The 22,086-nt window shown below is 42.9% G+C and overlaps 1 protein-coding gene across 1 annotated transcript in view; it reads left to right on the plus strand.

Moving 5' to 3' along the window:
• Window positions 1-1,689: 1,689 nt before the first annotated feature.
• The window catches only part of dusp14 (dual specificity phosphatase 14), a 28,945-nt gene continuing 8,548 nt past the window's right edge, over window positions 1,690-22,086 (plus strand). Inside the window, exon 1 of the mRNA XM_068009990.1 lies at window positions 1,690-1,838. The gene's annotated coding sequence lies outside the window, so the exon portion shown is untranslated. The remainder of the gene's footprint in view (window positions 1,839-22,086) is intronic.

Raw genomic sequence — 22,086 nt, forward strand, 5'->3', positions numbered from 1 at the left:
ATGGTGTGTTTAAAATTAAACTCTGTTACGGTAAGACCAAGTGAAGGCTGAGAGGGAACCCTAGACCCCTTTCTCACCTGGTCGTAACAGACCAATTCTCATTTGAAGAAGTTTCTGAAGTATGTCCTTCACCCCCAAACGACCATTGATTCTTTCATAAGGTGCAGGGTTCTTACCTCCAACAGGAAACTACGCATATTTCATTTGCATATAGAAAATTATCGATGAATATATGAATATAATGTGGATAGAATGTCTTCAAGAACCATCATTACTGAGGTTTATCTACCTTGCTGATCTGAATAACAAATTCCAATTGTTCCCCACACCAAACTGGTGACAGTTCACAAAGCAAATGGAAAGGAACATCCTGGAAAGTTGAAAAGGTAGGCACCTCCAATAGATCTGCAATGGATGTTGACCTCCTGTAAGGTTTGCAAAGATGGATACATCCAAACATCACATTACTTAGGATTGGCAATGATTTTTAAACGCTCAGAAAATAGAAGAAACATGCGTCCTTCCTTCTGTTTCTCGTCCACTGGTTCAGAAAACTTGAAAGGGTATTCTAAATCAGAAAGCACCTCAATATTTCCAAGCAAGGTGATTGAAACAGATCAAGGACCACAGAAGGCAAAGGCAGCATCAGGGCACTGCTCGTTGCTGGCATTCACGGTCTCAAAGGAGTTTTGTATAATATCGACAGGCACGGTGATGCCTCATTTACTCTTTTCAACCAAGTAGCTTAATTCTATGCTGAAAATACCCCACCTTGTCAATCTACTTCCTCTGTGTATCCTTGTGCCATCTCCGTTAGGTTTGTGAAAATAGTGCGAACTTTACAGCAAATCATACTGACATGAAGAATTTCATTTTGAAAGGGTAATCCACAGCCAAGGATTTTCCAGAGCTGATAGCCGTTCTCCATAGCCTGGCAGTATCAGCAATGTTTATAATGGTGTTTCAGTCAGGAACCATCCAGGAATGGCTAATTCAAGAACAAGCTGACAACCTCAAACTGTACTCACAACCTATCTATGTAGGAATAAACAGAGAAGCCAATATACAACCATAGATTCCAAACAGGTCCTTACCCTGCATTAGGCAATACAGCTCTGAAGGAGAATTTCTATTCTCGGACAATGGGCCTATCCCACTGCATGTGAAGTGTAACTGGAAATGAAAGAAGCAAGATTTATTTTTCCACTACCACGTTTGATGCCACCAAATTGCATCTTTTCTGAGGTGTTTGGATCTCTATATTTGGAAACTATTTATAGATTGGTAACTAGGTGTCCTAAATTGAATTGAAGGCTTTTGAAATTCTTTGCTAATAAAAACACAATGCATAGTGGATACAATCCATAAATAACTCCCAAATATAGAGATCCAAACACCTCAGAAAAGAAGAAATTTGGTGGCATCAAATATGGTAGTGGAAAAGTAAACCTACTTCTTTCAATTTACATAAAAAACACAATCCATAGTGCTTAATTTGGAAAGTCCTATAAAATTAAATACGGATATAAAAAACAACTATTTTATACAAATATTTGAAAATATTGGTCCACTGTCTCTTTAAGTTATGTAATCCAATTACAGCTCCCCAAACATCTCCTTTCTGTTGGACAGAATATATAACCTGGTGACGTTGCTTTAAGAGCCTGGGAGGTGGTGCTGTTTTTTTTTCCAGATCAGGTTTGTAGTAGCGACAGTGAGTGTAATCCTGGAGGCTGCGGGCAGGGAAGCAGTGATCTGTTAGACCGGCGCTGAGTGCATCTGCCCTTCTTCAAGACTGAAGTCCAAGGGGAGATAGAATGGCAGCTCAACAAACCAAGGTAATGTGAATCGAGGAGGGAAGTGGGGGACCCCAGCCTAAAGACTTCAGTCCGAGTATTTAACCTTAGCCTATTAGAGAAACACTAATCCATGTCATCAAGCAGATATTGTACAGTGGGGGCAGAATTTACACTGAAACCTCATTTACAATAACTAGGGCCACGAGTGCTTTTATTAAAAAAAATAGAAATTTCCACTGCGGTCCAGTATTTTTTTGTGTTGTTGAATAAGTTGGTATAGCGCCAAGTCAAGATGTGAAGTGGATTTGAAAGTAAAATCTTTTAGATGCAGTGTGGTATGGTTTTTTTTTGTGACTGCGACACTCCGGGCAATCGCTGTATTTTGACCCCAAACAATATTCCCAGTGCTGTTTGTTGAGCGAGGATGGCTTCTTGTAAATATTTGCTCATTTTAATTAATAAATGTCCGCATCCAAACATTGTGGATACTTGGAGGTTGATCAGTGTCTGAGCCTCTTGCTGTTTCTTGTTTGTTTTCTCCAGCATTGCAACACATAAACATAGGACATTGCAAAAATCTGGCCCAAAAAAAGAAGCGATGAGATCTGTTGGTCCCAAGTTCCATTGAAGCTGGTGCACAGCTCGGAAAGGTGTGTGTTTCTGTTTGTGCATTATTGCACATTAAGGCATATCGATTAGCAACGGGTTGCAACCAAAGCGACACAGGGAACCAACAGTGTCCATTCATTATACGATTATTTTAAGGAAGTGTTGCCACGGTGACCTCGCTGGCAGGACACATTTGCAGCAACGTTTTGTTTGGTCCGAGTCAGCGCGAACGATTTCATGCCCTGCTCCATTTGCAAATCATTAACTCGAAAACTGTCTTGAAAAATGAGAATGAAGTTTAAGCGACACGGTGAGCCTGCTGCAGTGCAAACCTCTCGCACTGGCCTGGTATTTTTTGAGTAGGTTGGTCCTGACTGAGAGATTGAGAACACTGACAGTCCCCCCTTTAAATTGTACAAACACTGGCTGTTGCATTGGGCAGTGCTTTGTTTGATGTATGTCTAGCTCCCCAGTGTAAACCTACTTGAAGGGGTGTTTGATGTTCTCTGTTAAAAAATCCATGAGCTGCATTGATTCAACATTTGTATGCATCATCATGATCAACTGGTATGCTGTGGGTCTTGGATGTTTCAGCACACTCTCTTTACTGAGTACTGTTCCTGTATTATAATTGGGGAATGGATCCCATCCTCTAGGTGATGGATGTTATCCTGAGCAGCATTGCATACGCACTGAGCCAAGTGCTGTTGGAGACAGAGCATGTGGGTAGGAGGTAACGTGCAGCTACAAGCTGCTCAGCTTGCTCACTTTCAAAATGGAGGGCTCCAGCTGGGCGGGATTGAAATGCTGTCCTTTGCTTTAATCAGATTGCTGATCTGCTCTGTAGCTGATCTGGGAGCTCATGGTGTGGATGTAGGTGCCAAAAGTGGGGTAGTGTACCATTTCCTTGCACCGATTTATCTCAACTTGATGACCACACAGTTTACCAAATAAATAGAAAAGTTCTTCTGGTCCAGTTAAAATAAACACTAAAGACAAAATCCCAGTAATGTTCCATGTACATGCTAAGATGACCTCCATACATTCGCCCAGGCATGCGCCATGGAGAGGTCACTCCATAGTTGCCTCACAGCGACTGACACCACTGACCACCTCTAGGCGCTTACCCATTGTCTCTCGAGACAAGGAGGCCGAAGAAGAAGAAGAAGAATTCATGGGATGTGGGCATCGCTGGCAAGGTCACCATTTATTGCCCATCCCTAATTGCCCTTCAGAAGGTGGTGGTGAGCTGCCTTCTTGAACCGCTGCAGTCCAGGTGGTGTAGGCACACCCACAGTACTATAAGGGAGGGAGTTCCAGGATTTTGACTCAATGACAGTGAAGAAACAGTGATATAATTCCAAGTCAGGATGATGTCTGGCTTGGAGGGGAACTTGCAGGTGGTGGTGTTCCCATGCATCTGCTGCCCTTGTCCTTCTAGATGGTAGAGGTTGTGGGTTTAGAAGGTGCTGTCTAAGAAGCCTTGGTAAGTTGCTGCAGTGCGTCTTGTAGATGGTACATACTGCTGCCACAGTGTGCCAGTCATGGAGGGCATGAATGATTAAAGTGGTACATGAGATGCCCTGGATGGTGTTGAGCTTCTTGAGTGTTGTTGGAGCTGCATCCATCCAGGCAAGTGGAGAGTATTCCATCACACTCCTGACTTGTGCCTTGTAGATGGTGGACAGGCTTTCGGGTGTCAGGAGGTGGGCTACTCACCACAGAATTCCCATTTTCTGAGCTGGGAGGTGGTTAGATTCTCTCTTGTAAGAGATAGTCATTGCCTGGCACTTGTGTGGCGCAGATGTTACTACTTATCTTCGGGTCTTGCTGCAGGCGGGCATGAACTGCTTCATTATCTGAGGAGTTGTGAATGGTGCTGAACACTGTGCAATCACCAGCAAACATCACCACTGCTGACTTTATGATGGAGGGAAGGTCATTGATGAATCAGCTAAAGATGGTTGCGCCTAGGACATTGTCCTGCTGATAAGACAGGACATACCTAGGATTGGTGATGAAGGAGGCTGGGATATTGGTTGAAAGATATGGATTCTGTGAGTATGACTTTGAGAGGCTAGACTTTGAGAGGCTGTTGCTTGACTAGTCTGTGGGACAGCTGTCCCAAAGTTGACACAAGACCCCAGCTGTTACTGAGGAGGACTTTGCAGATTTGATTGGTCAGGGTGTACGTTTGTTATATCCGGTGTCTAGGTCAATGCCATGTGCTCCATCTGGTTTTATTACTGTTTTGTGTAGTGATTTGATACAACTGAGTGGCTTGCTAGGCCATTTCAGAGGGCAGTGAAGACTTAACCACATTCTGGTTCTGGAGTCACATATAGGCCAGACCGGATAAGGACAGCAGATTTCCTTCCCTAAAGGACATTAGTGAATCAGTTGGGTTTCTATTACATTTTGGTAGTTCTGTTACTGATACTAGCTTTTTTTTAAAATTTCAGATTTATTCAATAAACTTAATTTAAATTCCCAGCTGTTATGGTGGAATTCGAACTCTTGTCATCATTAGTCCACGTCCAGTAACATAACACCGTACACATGAACTTTGGACAAATGGCTTTTCTCACCCTTGAGAAATGTTTTGACGTTTTGATTTAATATTTAATTCCTGCTGAACACTTGGAAGGGAATTTTGTACTTACTTTAATTTTATTTATTTAGAGATACAGCACCAAAACAGGCCCTTCCGCCCACCGAGTCTGTGCCGACCATCAACCACCCATTTATATTAATCCTACATTAATCCCATATTCCTATCACATCCCCACCTGTCCCTATATTTCCCTACCACCTACCTATACTAGGGGTAATTTATAATGGCCAATTTACCTACCAACCTGCAAGTCTTTGGCATGTGGGAGGAAACCGGAGCACCCAGAGAAAACCCACGCAAACACAGGGAGAACTTGCAAACGCCACACAGGCAGTACCCAGAATTGAACCCGGGTCCCTGGAGCTGTGAGGCTGCGGTGCTAACCACTGCGCCACTGTGCCACCCCTGATCCACTCCTGCTCCTTTTAGCCCCTCGAGCTTTTTCCCCCATTGAGTTAGATCATTGCTGATCTGTATCTTAACTCCATCTACCCGCCTTGGTTCCGTAACCCTTAAAATCCTTACCTAGTAACAATTGGGGAGAGAGCAGGGTAGTGGGATTAATTTTGGATTGCTCTTACAAAGAGCCATCGGACATGATGGGCTGCATGGCCTTTCATGGTGTGAACTTCTATAGTTCAGTGGCTCTTACAGAAACATGACTTGAGTTGAAAATATTTTCGTGAAGATCGACGATGAGCTCAAACAAAATGAGCCCATCTAAGGGAGAATTTCAACGTCCTGTTTCTCACCTGAAAAGTGGATGATCGGCAGCAAAGACATTAAGTGGGCACCCATTTTCCAACCAGATTCCATTTTCAAGCAAGCCTTTAAATGAGCAGTTAGTGCTCCCGCCTCAAACAGCATGTTTCCCTTGAATCTCAGTGACCAGAACTGAACTCAGAGCACGCTAGGAAAGCCATGCCAAGATGCTGTACAATTTTAGCACAGCTTTGTGTTTTGCACTCTACTGGTCTGGCTATATAGTTCAGTATTCTGTTTGCTCTCTTACCTCTGCCCTGTAACGTTGGGACATGTTGAGCATTGAGTCAGGATCTCTTTCAGTGTCACCCATGGCTATTTTGACAGGTAAGTCACCTAATTATTCTTCCTATGTGTGGTATTTTCCATTTGACCTGATTCAAAGTTTTATCTCTCCAATTAAAACTCTTTGTCCAACTCCTTCTATAGTTCAGTTGTTGCCACAGATTGAACTGCCCCTTTAATTGAGGTGTATAAAATTGAGGGGCCTAGATAGAGTGGATAGGAAGGACCTATTTCTGTTAGCAGAGAGGTCAATAGCCAGGGGGCATAGATCTAAAGTAATTTGTAGAAGGATTAGAGGGGAGTTAAGGGGTGATTTTTTCACCCAGAGGGTGGTGGGGGTCCAGAACGCATTATCTGAAAGGGTGCTAGAGGCAGAATTTCTCATCGAATTTAAAAATAGTTAGATATGCACTTGAGGTGCTGTAACCTACAGGCTATGGACAAAGAGCTGGAACACGGGATTAGACTAGATACTCGTTTTCAGCCAGCACGAACACGAAGGGCTGAATAGCCTCCTTTCTATATTTCCTAGTTTGGTATTGTATCTGAATTTGACCAATTCAATCCTAACATATACATTCAATGTTATAGAAAAGAAATGTATTTATTACTTGAGACCCCTAAAATGGACATCGCTATTGCATTTGCAGAGTTTTGAGTAGCTGGACTTGTGGTCAGGCAACTTCAAATACTTACATTAGTCAATCTCCTGTGGCATTGCGCACAGGCAGTTAGGGCCCAGTGTAGTCTCCTGGTGAAATGGTGTTAGACAGGAGTGGGAGAAATCATTGAACCAGTACTCAGATTTTTAATAAAGTCATTCTGATAAATCCAATAAGGAATTCAGGAGAAACTTAGAACGGTTAGAATGTGGAACTTGCTGTCTCAAGGAGTAGTTGAGGGGAATAACATAGATGCATTTAAGAAGATGCCTGATAAACACATGAGGGAGAAAGGAACAAAGGGTTATGCTGATAGGATTAGATGAGGCTTGTGTGCAGCACAAACACCGGCAGATACCTGTTGGGCTGAATGGCCTGCTTCTGTGCTGTACTTTCTGAATAATTCCATGTATGTAATCCAAAATAAGGAGTGGCGAGATGCAAAACTGAAGTGCTGTAGTGTCATCACTGGCTGGAGGGAGTAATTACAATGTAATAAGTTTCGATAGAAGAGACTTCCATTAATGTGGAAATGTAAACTTCATAATGGAAGAAGTTAACACAAAAAGTGCAACAATAATATGACATGAAGTAAATATTTTGCAGACAGGAAGCATGTGTAGACATAAGATTTTTAATATTATTGATGTCACCATAATAATGGCTGTCATCATTATGGGCCTATCCACAAGAGGCTGTTGCCTTTTATCAGCTTCTTCCAGTCTTTACAGTTCAGGGTTGTTCACTTGTGCTTCAAAAGCAGTTAGGCCCATTATGCCAAGGAACACTTTAAGTTGTCGTCGTATCTTGGTCTGGGTTTGTCTTGGGGCCTGTCCCATGTGGGGTGTGGCTTTTTGATGAATACTCTCAGAGAGTCAAACTCAGGTGGTGCACGAAGTGTCCATACAAGAAGAGAGGATATCGTTTGATTAGTTGGGTTGCATACAGTATCATTTGACATTTTGCCTTGAGGCTGAACCTTTTCGTGTGCAACGCGCCCTAGAATTAAATGCACCAATTTGCTCCTCGTTACTTGGTGCATATCTACTTTTCTAAGTCGTATTTAAACATGAATATCACTAATACCTTGCGTTGAGATTGCAGCTTATGTTTGGCCTTTATGTATAGGACTGAGAGTTCATTGCAAAGTTCACAAATATAGTGCGGTCAGGGAAACTGTCCCCATTGGAGGAAATCATGCCCCCTTTGTAAGTGAATTGTGTCAGAATCCAGTCTTGGATTGGAACAGTGTCTGCCAAGAAGGTAGCTGGAATGATATCACTCTTCCATCTTGCTGCAGCTGACCTGCAGACCAAAGCTAGGTGCCTGTTAGGATCAAATCATAATGAATCTTTTTTAGCACATAGTTGGGATATGCTATTACCAGGTCTTATTTTAACCATCAGCAAAAACTATCCATAGGGTACTAATAGGCAATGCTGACAGTGGGTCAGAAGATGCAGTAAAGTGTGATTTTTGAAATGTAATGTCTAAAATAGTGACAGGAAGTAAATGTGCCATTTCAGGAAGTGCATACTATATGCAAGACCTATAACATACTGTGGATGTGTAACTTAATGGAAGAGTGCCCTTTATGCAGTCCTCTATGTAAGGTTGGTAAAGGAATTTCACACAAGAACAAGGGCTCATTTATTCATGTATCACTCAGATGGAGTATTTGACTAGAATTCTCTGCGTAAGTAAGAAACATTTTAATTGATTGTGCAGTATTGATATTCCTGTGTAGTGCCTCATTTCTTCCACAATAGTTAGAATTTAAACTAGTTCTGAAATTGATGCAGACCAAAATCAGCTCAGAGAGATGCAAGTCGTTTGAGGCAGTTTGTTCTTTTTGGAACAAAATATGCTACATTTTCCTCACTCCAGATATAAAAACAACATTTTAAAATGCTTTTGGCCACTGCTGTGCTCGACTTGACCCTGAGAATTGTGAGGTAAATCTGAGACAAACAGCACCGGTTCGAGCCCCTGTTAGTCCATTGTGTCATGCTAACCACATCCATTCTTGATATTTTATATAAAATGCCATTTGTTGATTTGTAATCCTTTCAGAATAGGAGAAATTAATGGCACAGGAGTAGGCTGTTCAGCCTATTGTGTCATATCTTATAACATGCATTCATGTTTCTATAGTTATGGCTATCTAAAGGGATTTTAATTAAGTGCAGTTACATTAAGTGTATTGTATTACACTGGCTGGTTTTGTTTGAGTTTTCCTTTTCAAGTTGTTCTCATTGGCGGTCACATCTTTTAACACCTTCAGTTTCCCCAAATTGCTGTCGTGGCGGCCAGTTTTCACCGTGCTGTTTCTCACGTGATGGGGAGGAATTTTGCTCTGTGTATGTCTGCACACGCATGCCTGTATTATGTTGGACTGGTCTAGTGCAGCAGTAGCTGATAGTGTTGCGATGAGGCATAGTGCATGTAGTTTTGTTGGGTCCTGATCACCCATTTATATCTTGCACAACGTTCACTGGTTGAAATTCAATATGTTTAGTTTCGGAGAAGGATTTCTCTGTATTAATATGGTGCTGTTGTTTGGTGAATTTTGATTGAATCAGTGCTATTTGATTGTATGGCAGGTAGTTTTGATCATTGACTTTATTGTATTATGCATTGAATTTTCGCTAGGGGTTAGAAATTTGTCTTGCTGCATTGTAACTGGCGCTCCTTGATACAACGAACCCGATATTCAATTCTGTTAACTGTGGTGTAGCTGAGTGTGGAGCTGGGTGTATAACAGGCAGTCCAGGTAGTAAACACCCAAGACAGATCTCTACCACCATGTTTTTTTCCTTTTTTTGACCATTCAGAAATTAAAAGTAAATCAGTTGGACCTCTGACTGGAGTAAGTTATGACTTTTAGAATCAACCAAAGCAGAGTCTTTGTGCTTCTCCAGCAGGGTTTCTGATGTTAGTTGATTGAGGAGATATATGTAATCCCTGTTGCTAAGGCTTCACTGTCAGCCCCGATGGTGAGGAGTAGGAGGATGGTGTTAGTTATATTTATGGACACCTGATTCAGCTACTCAGCATGGTGAACAAATTGAGCAGAATATGTTAGATGCTATTCATTCATGTCCAGTGACATAGTGCTGCAGCTGTAGTGGAGGTGTCTCATTGTAATAAACCAGATTATGAACTAGATAAATCTATAGTTGTACCCGAAACTATTTTTTGCAGCATGTGTTTTTAATCAAATAAAGTAGGATTAGAAGCACTGGGAAATAAATGAAAGATATTTTCTCTTTGCTCTTACGGCAGCATCATCTCAGGTACAGTTATAACACAGATCCGATTCAGTACAGAGGTCCCTTACAGTTCTTAACATCAACCTTCAGCAGACCATGCTCCCATACATCAGTGTGACATTACACTTACTGTCCTCATGGACAACTGCTAATTTACCAGTTTAGGGGTTATTCTTGTGCATTTGTACCCATTGGATTATATCAAATGAAGCCAGTGCCACATTTATACTTGAGAGCTGCTTCTAAAAGGAGTCATAGATCTTGTTTCTATTGCTGGCTCTGAAATTCTCGATTGTCAAGGGGAGGCTTGTATAGGTCAACACAAAATGATGGCACGCAGCAATAGTGAAACACATCCATCTCAAGTGCTGAAGAAGCATTAATGCATCCCCATTTGGACAGAGGTAGCCCATCTCCAGCAGTTTGTCGAGAGATATAAATGCAGAGAAATTTGGATCTGCTGTTATTTTAGAGCTGTCCTAAGCCAGTTGTATCCTTTGGAGGATTCAGATTGATACTTTAGCTCATTTCTTTTGGGATAAAGTATTGTCCTGCACTTTATCCCCATTCGGGATTGAGTTCAACCACTGGAAATGAATAAGGGGATTTAATTTCCTCTGATTAATATATTGCATGTAATTCCTTTCTGTTTTAATGCTGCCCTGAACTCTTTTTTTAAAAAGGGTTGTTGATTGTCGTGTTATAATGACACATGAAGGAAACTAACAAGAACACATTTATCAGTGTGCAGTCAGAGGGAAATTGAAGCCCAAGATAGGTGCCAAATATTTAAACTGGTTAGATAAATCCTGTCCATGCAAGGGGCAGTGTGCTACACTTCCACATTCTTCACAGAATTATAAACAGATGAGATCCTTTAGGAGTTGTTGCTGGAATTTTGATGCCTTCTGATTACTTTCTTTAATCCCAGTGGTCTCCCGGACTAGGTTTCAATCACCGTTTAAGGGGGTCGGAGAGGAATTCCCCAATTTTTGCCACTGATTGACCTTGGGTTTTTTCTGGTTCAGGACTGATAGTGGGCAGGGGGTCTGGGTGCCTAATCAGAATGCTCTAGGCATCAAGGTTGTACGGAGCTGACTCAATAGACCAGCTGGTCTTAACAGCAATGAGATAAATGGCCAGTCGATCTGTCATGGTGGGTTACGTTGAAGAGTAAATGTTGGCCAGGGCACTGGGGGACCTCCCTGGATCTTCAATAATGATGCCATGGAATCTTTCACATCCACCGGGGCAGGCACATGGGGCCTCAGTGTAATATCCTGTCCCAAAAATAGTGCCTCTGATAATGCAGCATTCCTTCAGTTCTGCATTGATGTGTCTGCCTAGATTATATACTCAGATCCTGGAATGGAGTATGATCCTTTGGTCACATGACCCAGATACTAGAAGGTGACGAAGTGAATGTGGGCCCCAGTGAATGAGTTGAATGTCTTCAGGACTGGAAGAAAGAAAACTGGAGAGATTTAAAAACAGAAACTATGGTATTGCAGGAAGGGGAATCCATTACAGTTTGGTGAAATCTCCTCAGTGAAACAGAAAATAGCACGAAAATGATTTAGAAAGTGGGTTATCAGTTTTTAAATGGTGTGGGGGAGGTTCAGACTTTATTTTAGTGCTCCATTTTTGTTTTAACCAAATTAGATTTTAAAGGGGATTTTGTTCATTTCTGTTTGGAAAGAAAAGCTAAAATTGGCTTTTTCGTCTGACTTTAATCCAGTGATCAACAAATAGCTTATTGTTCACTTACGACCAACCCAACAGGGGAGAGAGCAGGGTTACTGCCATTCTACCGCAATCCATTCCAAAGGAAATTTAAAACATTTGTCTGAAAGTTTAACCATTTGATATTTATAAACATACTTCATTTGTAAAACTGTAAAACATCTCCTTTAAAATTAGCCCATTTTTAATGAATTGAACTCATCATCAGTTATACTGGATCTTCATTGTGAGCCTGTAATTTTTTTTCCAAACATATATTTTATTCATAAAAGCTTTGTAAAAAGTACATAACAAAATAGTTCAAAACAGTTCAAATTTGATATTTCAGGAAGTGCAGTAGAGATCAGATTCCTTCGATACAGAACATGAGTTGCCTCACAAATCTTGCTATTTCATTTTATATGCAATGTACATTTGCATTACACAAAAACATCTTTTTTTATTTTCAAAATATACTTCATAAAAATCTGTAAAAAATACATTACAAAACAGTTCCAAACAGCACCAAGTCAAACAATACAAAGAGTGCAAAGGAGGTCAGTTTCCTTCAATACAGGAGTGAGTTGCCTCACAACCCTTCCATTTAATTTTACATGCCATGTACATTTTACAGCAAACAAATATTTTCTGGATACAGCCCGAGGGGTTTTCCATGGATCCAGCCCCTCAGTTCAGCTTGGTGGGGGGACCTTACACTGTGGTCTTTCCCCATTGAGCCTTTGCTGCGGCTGCCCAAAGCTTTAGTGCGTCCCTCAGCACCTAGTGCTGCACCTTGGAATGTGCCAGTCTGCAACACTCGGTCATGGACAACTCTTTGTGCTGGAAGACCAGCAAGCTTCGGGCAGACCAAAGGGGGTCTTTCACCGAATTGATAGTTCTCCAGCAGCAGTTGATGTTTATCTCGGTGTGCGTCCCTGGGAACAGCCTGTAGAGCACAGACTCCTGTATTACAGAGCTGCTTGAGATGAACCTCGATAAAAACCACTGCATCTCTTTCCACACCCGCTTTACAAAGACACATTCCAGAAGGAGGTGGGCAACCATCTCTTCCCCACCACAGCCACCTCGAGGGCATTGTGCGGAGGTGGCTGCATTGTGGAGGGGGTGAGACTTCGGGCAGAAAATGCAAAAACATTGTTGGTGTATCATTCTTGCTCCTTTTTCGCTTTGGAGAAAGTGCTTTCAACATTGGCACCCAATACCCCAAATCCTTTTCACATCATTGTCAATGTGCGCATCATATTTCTTTTTGATTGCCTCTTAGTGAGAAAAACATTGTGAAGGATTCCATACTGTAAGTAACAAGCAAGCCGCTTCAGTAATGAATGCCATTATGTCACAGTTGGGATAGCTCTTCAATTCATTTTTACTCAAGTGACAATTTTGATGTATGTGCATCTTCTTCTTTGGCCTCCTTGTCTCGAGAGACAATGGGTAAGCGCCTGGAGGTGGTCAGTGGTTTGTGAAGCAGCGCCTGGAGTGGCTATAAAGGCCAATTCTAGACTGACAGACTCTTCCACAGGTGCTGCAGATAAAATTGGTTGTTGGGGCTGTTGCACAGTTGGCTCTCTCCTTGCGCTCTGTCTTTTTTCCTGCCAACTGCCTCGTCTCTTCGACTTGCCACGCTTTAGCCCCGCCTTTATGGTTCCCCGCCAGCTCTGGCGATCACTGGCAACTGACTCCCACGACTTGTGATCAATGTCACAGGACTTCATGTCGCATTTGCAGACGTCTTTAAAGCGGAGCCATGGACGGCCAGTGGGTCTGGTACCAGTGACGAACTCGCAGTACAATGTGTCCTTGGGGATCCTGCCATCTTCCATGCGGCTCACATGGCCAAGCCATCTCAGGCGCCGCTGGCTTAGTAGGGTGTATATGCTGGGGATGTTGGCCGCCTCGAGGACTTCTGTGTTGGACATACGGTCCTGCCACCTGATGCCAAGGATTCTCCGGAGGCAGCGAAGATGGAATGAATTGAGACGTCGCTCTTGGCTGATGTACGTTGTCCAGGCCTCGCTGTCGTAGAGCAAGGTACTGAGGACACAGGCTTGATACACTTGGACTATTGTGTTCCGTGTCAGTGCGCCATTTTCCCACACTCTCTTGGCCAGTCTGGACATAGCAGTGGAAGCCTTTCCCATGCACTTGTTTAATTCTGCATCGAGAGACAGGTTACTGGTGATAGTTGAGCCTAGGTAGGTGAACTCTTGAACCACTTCGAGAGTGTGGTCGCCGATATTGATAGATGGGGCATTTCTGACGTCCTGTCCCATGATGTTCGTTTTCTTGAGGCTGATGGTTAGGCCAAATTCATTGCAGGCAGCCGCAAACCTGTCGATGAGTCTCTGCAGACACTCTTCAGTGTGAGATGTTAATGCAGCATCGTCAGCAAAGAGGAGTTCCTTGACGAGGACTTTCCGTACTTTGGTCTTCGCTTTTAGACAGGCAACATTGAACAACCTGCCACCTGATATTGTGTGGAGGAAAATTCCTTCTTCAGAGGACTTAAATGCATGTGAGAGCAGCAGGGAGAAGAAGATCCCAAACAGTGTAGGTGCAAGAACACAGCCCTGTTTCACGCCGCTCAGGGTTGGAAAGGGGTCTGACGAGGCACCGCTATGCTGAATATTGTGCCTTTCATTTTGTCATGGAATGAGGTGATGATAGTTAGTAGCTTTGGTGGACATCCAATCTTTTCTAGTGGTCTGAAGAGACCACTTCTGCTGACGAGGTCAAAGGCTTTGGTGAGATCAATGAAAGCAACATAGAGGGGCATCTGTTGTTCACGACATTTCTCCTGTAGCTGGCGAAGGGAGAACAGCATGTCAATGGTGGATCTCTCTGCTCGAAAGCCACACTGTGCCTCAGGATAGACATGCTCAGCCAGCTGCATGTGCAGTATGCATGTGCATACTTGTAACAAAATTAACAGCATTTGTAATCATACTGGAGGGACCTGTAAAGCTACCCTGCCATCATGAACAGCAGTGGAAATCCTGTTCTAGGAGTTGGCGACTGTGTTAGTCCTGAAGGTATGTTGAGCCCTGTATTATTGTTATCTATGAATATGGAGAGTTCAGCATTCATTGTCCCCCATCTCTTCCCACATGTAATTCTAGGATTCTATCAATAGTGAGTAAAATAGTCTAAATAAGCTAAATTTCTTGACATCAGCCTGAAATACTTTGCTCAGATTATCTCTCATACATTTAACTGATTTTTGGACCTGACAGCAAGGGTCCTCCACCCAAACAGGTCACCATTGGGATCATTTAATCTGACTTAAGACTAATGGCTCATGGAAAGCAGTTATGAATAGCTTGAGAGGGGTCAATAGTAATGATTATTTCCACTGCTAACTGGATGACGAGGGCATAAGCTCAGGATTATTACTGGAAACATAAAGGGGGAGGTTAAAATAATTTCTTTTAACGCAAAGAGTTATTAGGAGTGCTTTACCACAAATGGCTTTTCCAAATCAATCTCAAAATTTAAGAGGGAGTTAGACAGCTAACTGGAAAAACAAAATAATGGAATGCATGGCCACAATAAACTGAATGCTAGAAGTTTAGGCACAGAAGTAAGTCAAAGTTTTCACCTGCGCCTCCCCCAACACCCACCCCCCCCCACCTCCTGCCCCACCGACCACACCCCCAGCTGGTGTTTTCTTTTGAATCTAGTTGCCTTAGCAAGTAACATCCAGTTGAGCTCACTCTGCTCTTTGCTTGGTGGGTCTTAAGTCTGGTGTCTGCGGTTTGCAAGTATTTGGATATATGAGCTACAGTAGCTCCAGTGACAAACAGTATGGCTACATAGCAACCCTTGCAGATGAAAACCCTCTTGCTTCTCATCAACTGAACAATAAAATTTGGATGCTCTCGCACACAATCTTCTGGAGCTTTGATCTCCTTTGTAACGCTGTATAAGGAATTACGACCTCAGAGCTGCAACAGATGTCTTCTGTGATGCCGATAAAGGAAAGCAGTGGGCTTAAAATTAATCTACAAAAGGAAATGTGATAACCTCTTGGTCACAAAGCAATTATGCTGGAGGGAATTACTTTAGAATTGGTTCAAATCAAACTGTTGCCAATAGTAATGCATTTTATTAGTTCTTTTCATGTTTCTTGGGTGATTTATTCCTGAAAACTAGACACTCTAAAATATATACAAAAAATGACAAGTCATCCATTTGAATTTGGCAGCATCTTCAACACAAGGGATAGAAGGAAGCCATTCAGCCCATCACACATGTACTAATGCCAGTTGTTGACCTAGGTCTATCTACTCCTAATTTCCGTTAACATCAATTACATTTTGTAAGGTACTGAACTGATTGAATTTAGGAACCTTGCATCCTCACTTTACAAATACTACTTCAATATGCTTTTTAAAATTGTTACAATATCTACTCAACAGCCAAGCATCCCATTTTGTTTATTGGTTGGCACGTGAGTGTAAAAGACAAGGCTGAAGAATTTGCAGTTATCTTGAGCCAGAAGTGCTGAGTGGATGATCCATCTTGACCTTCTGAGGACCCCACCATCACCGATGCCAGTCTTCAGCCAATTCGATTCTCTCCATATGATATCAAGAAACAGCTGAGTGGACTGGATACAGCAAACATTCTGGGTGCCGACCACATCCCAGCTGTAGTACTGAAGACTTGTGCTATAAAACTAGCCGTGCCTCTAGCCAAGCTGTTCCGGTACAGCTACAACACTGGCATCTACCCTATAAAGTAGGAAGTTGCTCCAGTATGTCCTGTCCACAGAAAGCAGAACAAATCCAATCCATCCAATTACTGCCCCATCAGTCCACTCTCAATCATCAGCAAGTTGAAGGAAGGTGTCATCGACAGTGCCATCAAGTAGCACTTATTCACCAATAACCAGCTCGCTGATCATTTTGAGTATCACCATGACCACTCGGCTCCATTACAGCCTTGGTCCAAACATAGACAAAAGAACTGAATTCCAGAGGTGAGATGAGAGTGATTGCCCTTGATATTAAGGCTGCATTTGTCCAAGTGTGGTCTCGGGGCCTAAGTAAAATTTAAGTCGATGGGAATTGAGGAAAACTCTCCCTGGCTGGAGTCATACCTAGCACAAAGGAAGATGTTTGTTATGGTTGTGGGAGGCCAATCATCTCTGCTTAGGACTCACTGTAGGAGTTCATTGGGGTAGTATCCTAGACTCACCCATCTTCAGCTGACATCGTCAATGACCTTCCCTCAATCATAAGATCAAAAGTGGGGATGTTTGTTGATGATTGCACAATGTTCAGTTTTATTTTCAACTCCTCAGATAATGAAGCAGTCCGTGCTCACATGCAGCAAGACCTGCATTGATAAATGGCAAGTAACATTTGTGCCACACATGTGCCATCTCCAACAAGACAGAACCTAACCATCTGCCCTTGACATTCATTAGCATTACCATCATCAGATTCCCCTCCATCAACATCCTGGGGGTCACTATTGACCAGAAACTTATTGGGGACCAGCCACATAAATACTGTGGCTGCACGTGTGGGTCAGAAGTTGGGAATTCTGCATTGAGTGACTCATGTGACTGTCCAAAGACTGTCCACAAGGCACAAGTCAGGAGTGTGATGAAATACTCTCCACTTGCCTGGATGAGTGCAGCTCCAACAACACTCAAGAAGGTCAACACCATCCAAGACAAAACAGCCCACTTGATTGGCACCCCATCCATTACCTTAAACTTTCACTGCCTCCAACACTGGAGTGCCATGGCTGCAGCCTCTGCCACCCACACGATGCACTGCAGCAACTTGTCAAGGTTACTTCAACAGCATCATCCAAACCTGCTCTCCTTGTCCATCTAGAAGCACAGCAGGTGCATGGGGACACCACCTGAATGTTTGTATCACACACCATCCTGACTTGGAACTACATCGGCATTCCTTCACTGTCGCTGGGTCAAAATCCTGGAACTCCCTTCCTAACAGCACTGTGGGTGTACCTACCCCACATGGACTGCAGAGGTTCAAGAGCGGCTCCACTCCTTTTTTTAAGGGCAGTGAGGGATGTGCAATAGTACTGGACTTGTCAGTGATGCCAAAATCCCATGAATGAATAAAAACATTATAATTATGACCTCTTATTCTGGATTACTTTACCAGAGGAAATTTGTTTTTCTGCATCTATCCTATTGAATCCATTTATCATTTTAAATATCTTGATTAGATCAGTGTGAAAAGAGGTGATTAGCAGAGTTCCATATTTGTACAACCTTTCCATCTTCCAATAATTAAATACCTGTTCTAATTATATCAGGAAATTGGACAGAAAGAAGTTTTTGCATAGTGGAAGCTGCGTAGAACGGTGTGAATTTTTGAAAGCAAGTGTGCTGTCATTTTAATGAGCTGAAAATGTCCCCATGTCCCTCCGGAGTGTCGTGTTCTAATTTTGCTTTGGTAATTGGTCCAGGGCACCCACAGCCCACATGATCCTGCTGCAAATGTAAACTACCTGTGAGTTTGACAGTTATCGATGCATTAGTCAGTGTGTCAGCAGTGGCTGAGTTGGCAGCATTCTCTTCTGAGTTGGAACATTGTGGGTTCAAGACCCACTCCAGGAACTTGAGCACAAAGATCCAGTTGACACTCACTCCAGTACATTGTTGGAGTTACCATGAGGTGTTAAATTGAGGTCCTGTCAGCCCTCTTGGGTGGGGCATTAAAGATCCTATGGCACTATTATCCCCTGTGTCCTAGCCAATATTTATCCCCCAATCAAAGTTATCTGGTTATTACCACAGCGGTGTTTGTGGGAGCTTTCTCTGCGCAGGTTGCCTGCCGCATTACCGACATTACAACAGTCGCGACACTGTCCTTCATGGTGGTAAAGCACTTTGGGACATCCTAAGGTTGTGAAAGGTGCTATTTAAATGCAGTTCTGTCTGTCTTTCTTTATCCAGTCTGTCATTGAGAAATGGATGAGGGCCTGAGCTGTAGGTGGACAAACATGGACTCTCAGTCTGCTGACACTACTCAAGGCATTAATGTTTAAAAGGAAGTTTGAGCTGGAATTACATTATTTTACAACTAGTGTCAATTAAAACATACAACAGGTCTCAACCCGTTGAAGTTTCCTTTGAATTAAACAATACAGATAATCATTATGAGATAGAAAGTAAGCTCCCTGGTTTTTTCACTGTCAATAAGGAATTTGGGTTTTGTAGCTTGTGGGGGTTTGGGGTTTATTTCCACATCATAGTTTGCACAAACTGAATACTAATCCATGATTCATACCCGTTGCTGCTGTATCCTGCAGTGATGTCTGAATCCTTACTCACTGTCCAGCTAATGAACTAATAAGTTTTGTTCAAAAAGTGTTTGGATCCCTGGTCAATCTGAGTAAGCTGACCCCAGCCAGGATGCTACACGTGGCCTCAGCATCCCTGGGCTAGGGAGGGGGAAAGGTCAGCCAGGGTGTACACTTCTGATCTCAGTCTCAATTCCTGATGGTGGAAAGGGTATGGAGTATGTAACTGGAAGTAGTGCAAGGACGGGAGTGGTCGCCGCTGTACTGTTCCTCTTGGGAGAATAGACAGATGAAAGCCTCTCAAGTCAGACCTCCCAATGAATCAGTGCTTTGATAAGGAAAGAAAACGGAGAGAAAGATGGGGGAGCAATAAATATTTTTTTGAAAGTTCTGTTTACATATTGCAACAACTTTTTGTTTAAACCAAAAAATATGCATAATGCCCTCTCTGCTCCGTGTGTTTTGTTCAGACCTCGGTCTGTCCACTGGTTGAGGGAGTATCTAAGTTCACGGAAAGAAATAAATCCTGCACACATGAGGATATTTTATCAAGTGTACAACACATAGGAAGAAAGAATGGGAATATAAGTTCTTGACAAATGATGAAAAAATAGCTGAGGATGAAGTTGAAAGAGATCTTTGGGTTTTAGTCTCAATGCTAAAGATGTCCAATCAACAAAGGGTTAAAGCTAAAGAATGTTGTCTAGGTTGCAGTTTATAATATTGCGTCAAGTTTTGGGCAACATTCTTGAAAATAAGATGTCAAGACTATCGAACGGGTGCAGAAGAGGGGTCCTGATCCTTGGATGAGGGGATTGCCCTATCAGGAGAAATTGAGTACGGTAGGCCTATATTCCCTAGGATCTCATTGACAGGGGCTTGACAGGGTCAATGCTGGGAGGATGTTTCTCTCGGTTGGGGAGTCTAGAGGTAGGGGTCACAGTCTCAGAATAAGGGGTCAGCCATTTAGGACTGAAATGAGGAGAAATTTCTTCACTCATAGGGTTATGAATCCTCTTTATCAATTTTCTCCCTCTTTATCTTGCTCATCCTTTGCTGGTTTCTAAAACTCACCCAATCCTCAGGCTTGCTACTCTTCTTGGCCTCATCTTTCAATCTAATACTATCCCTAATCCCTTTATTTAACCCACAGATGAATCAATTTTCTGTGTCATTTTTAATTTCTCAATGGAATGTATATTCGTTGAGAATTATGAATTATTTCTTTTAAATGCTTGCCAATTAGTGGCAGCAAGTTGAATGCGCGATAGTCGCCCGAATCCCAACTATTTAACAAACCCAGTCCCATTAACCAAGCTATTAAATTGAACCAGCAACTTCATCATTATTTATTATTCAAATAGTTGACTGATTTATTAATCCAGGATGATTTTTAAAAATAATTTAGATATTGAAGGTAACAGGAATCAGACTGTAACTGGAAAATCAAATGAGAAATTGGAAAAAGAGAAGGTAAAATAAAGTTTAAATAAGGTAAATAAAAACTAAAAACCAAACGAAACAAGCATAATTAACCCCTTTAGCTGAATCCTATGAACTTTAGTAACATTCTGTTGGAATCTAAAGTATATGTAAGAGATGGGAAAAATTGATGTCACATGATGGGGCGGCACAACGGCGCAGTGGTTAGCACCGCAGCCTCACAGCTCCAGCGACCCAGGTTCAGTTCTGGGTACTGCCTGCGCGGAGTTTGTGACCGCGTGGGTTTCCACCGGGTGCTCCGGTTTCCTCCCACAGCCAAAGACTTGCAGGTTGATAGGTAAATTGGCCATTGTAAGTTGCCCCTAGACTAGGTAGGTGGTAGGAGAATTGTGGGGATGTGATAGGGGATATGGGATTAATGTGGGATTAGTATAAATGGGTGGTTGTTGGTCGGCACAGACTCGGTGGGCCGAAGGGCCTGTTTCAGTGCTGTATCAATAAATAAAAATGATAATGGAAGCACACAAGGAGTGTGAATTTAACATTGAGGAGAAATAAATGCAAGGGATACAAACTGTCTCCAAAATGGAAGAACAAAGTAATTAGAATGGCAGTAAGGACAAAAATGTACAGAGCAAAGAACTTGTGGGGTGGGGGGTGGGGGAAATATATTAAAATATTCAAAAGGGTTAAATCTGTGAAATATGAAAAGGGTGGTATAATTGACAAATTGTTGTTGCTGCTTTCAAAAGCCAACCATCTGTCTCTGTTCAATCATGTCAATTACTGTTAGCTCTTGCCCCTTTTCCCCACCTGCACGCCCCCCCCCCCCCCCCCATTTGAGCACCAGAAGCTCCACTCAGCCCTCAGAGAGCAGAAGATGATGACGAAGAGGGCAGCACTGGACAGCAGGAGCCGTCCCTCAGTTTTACACTTGTAGACACCAGCTCAGAGATTGGCACCATGTGTAGTTCAGAGGGTTAGCTATTGGGGTCTTCACGTGGAGCTGCACCTGAAGTGAGTGAGTGGGAGCATGCGTAGGAGGATACGATCTCTCAGAAAGGAGCTGGCTGGAGGCAGAGCTCATATCTTCACTCAGCCATGCAGGGGAGAGTTGAAGAATTCAAGGGCCCACCCTACAAAAGGAGACTGGTGGCAATCCACATGGACTGTCTAAGAGTGCACAAGCTCACTGGCAGGCAGCCCTGTGCAGTGTCTGAGAACATGCAGTCAAACAAGGAGTGAGTGGTCAGCTCCGAGCCAGTGGAAGAGCCCCCACAGCAATGGAGTTTCTGGAGAATACTTTTATGGAATCTGAGTGCTGCCACCTTGGCTGTGAGGTCTAACATATCTCCTCTGGCTAACAAAGCCTGAAGGAGAGGCTAGATAGGGACGTTAAGAGCCTCCCAACCTGCCTGCATTCTGCTCTCGTGCAGAGAAGTGGGAGTGCTGAATCTCAATTTCCCCTGAGAGTGACATTTGCTCCATGCTCCAGGCACCTGCTGTCCTTTCTGGGGATGACAACATACCTGTTCCTCCACCAGACTCTCAACCAGGTTGGTGGCAGACAGCCAGCTGGGCCAGACTGATCAGGCTGAAGCTGAGTC

This window comes from Heterodontus francisci, chromosome 30 (assembly GCF_036365525.1).
Source record: "Heterodontus francisci isolate sHetFra1 chromosome 30, sHetFra1.hap1, whole genome shotgun sequence".
NCBI lineage: Eukaryota > Metazoa > Chordata > Chondrichthyes > Heterodontiformes > Heterodontidae > Heterodontus > Heterodontus francisci.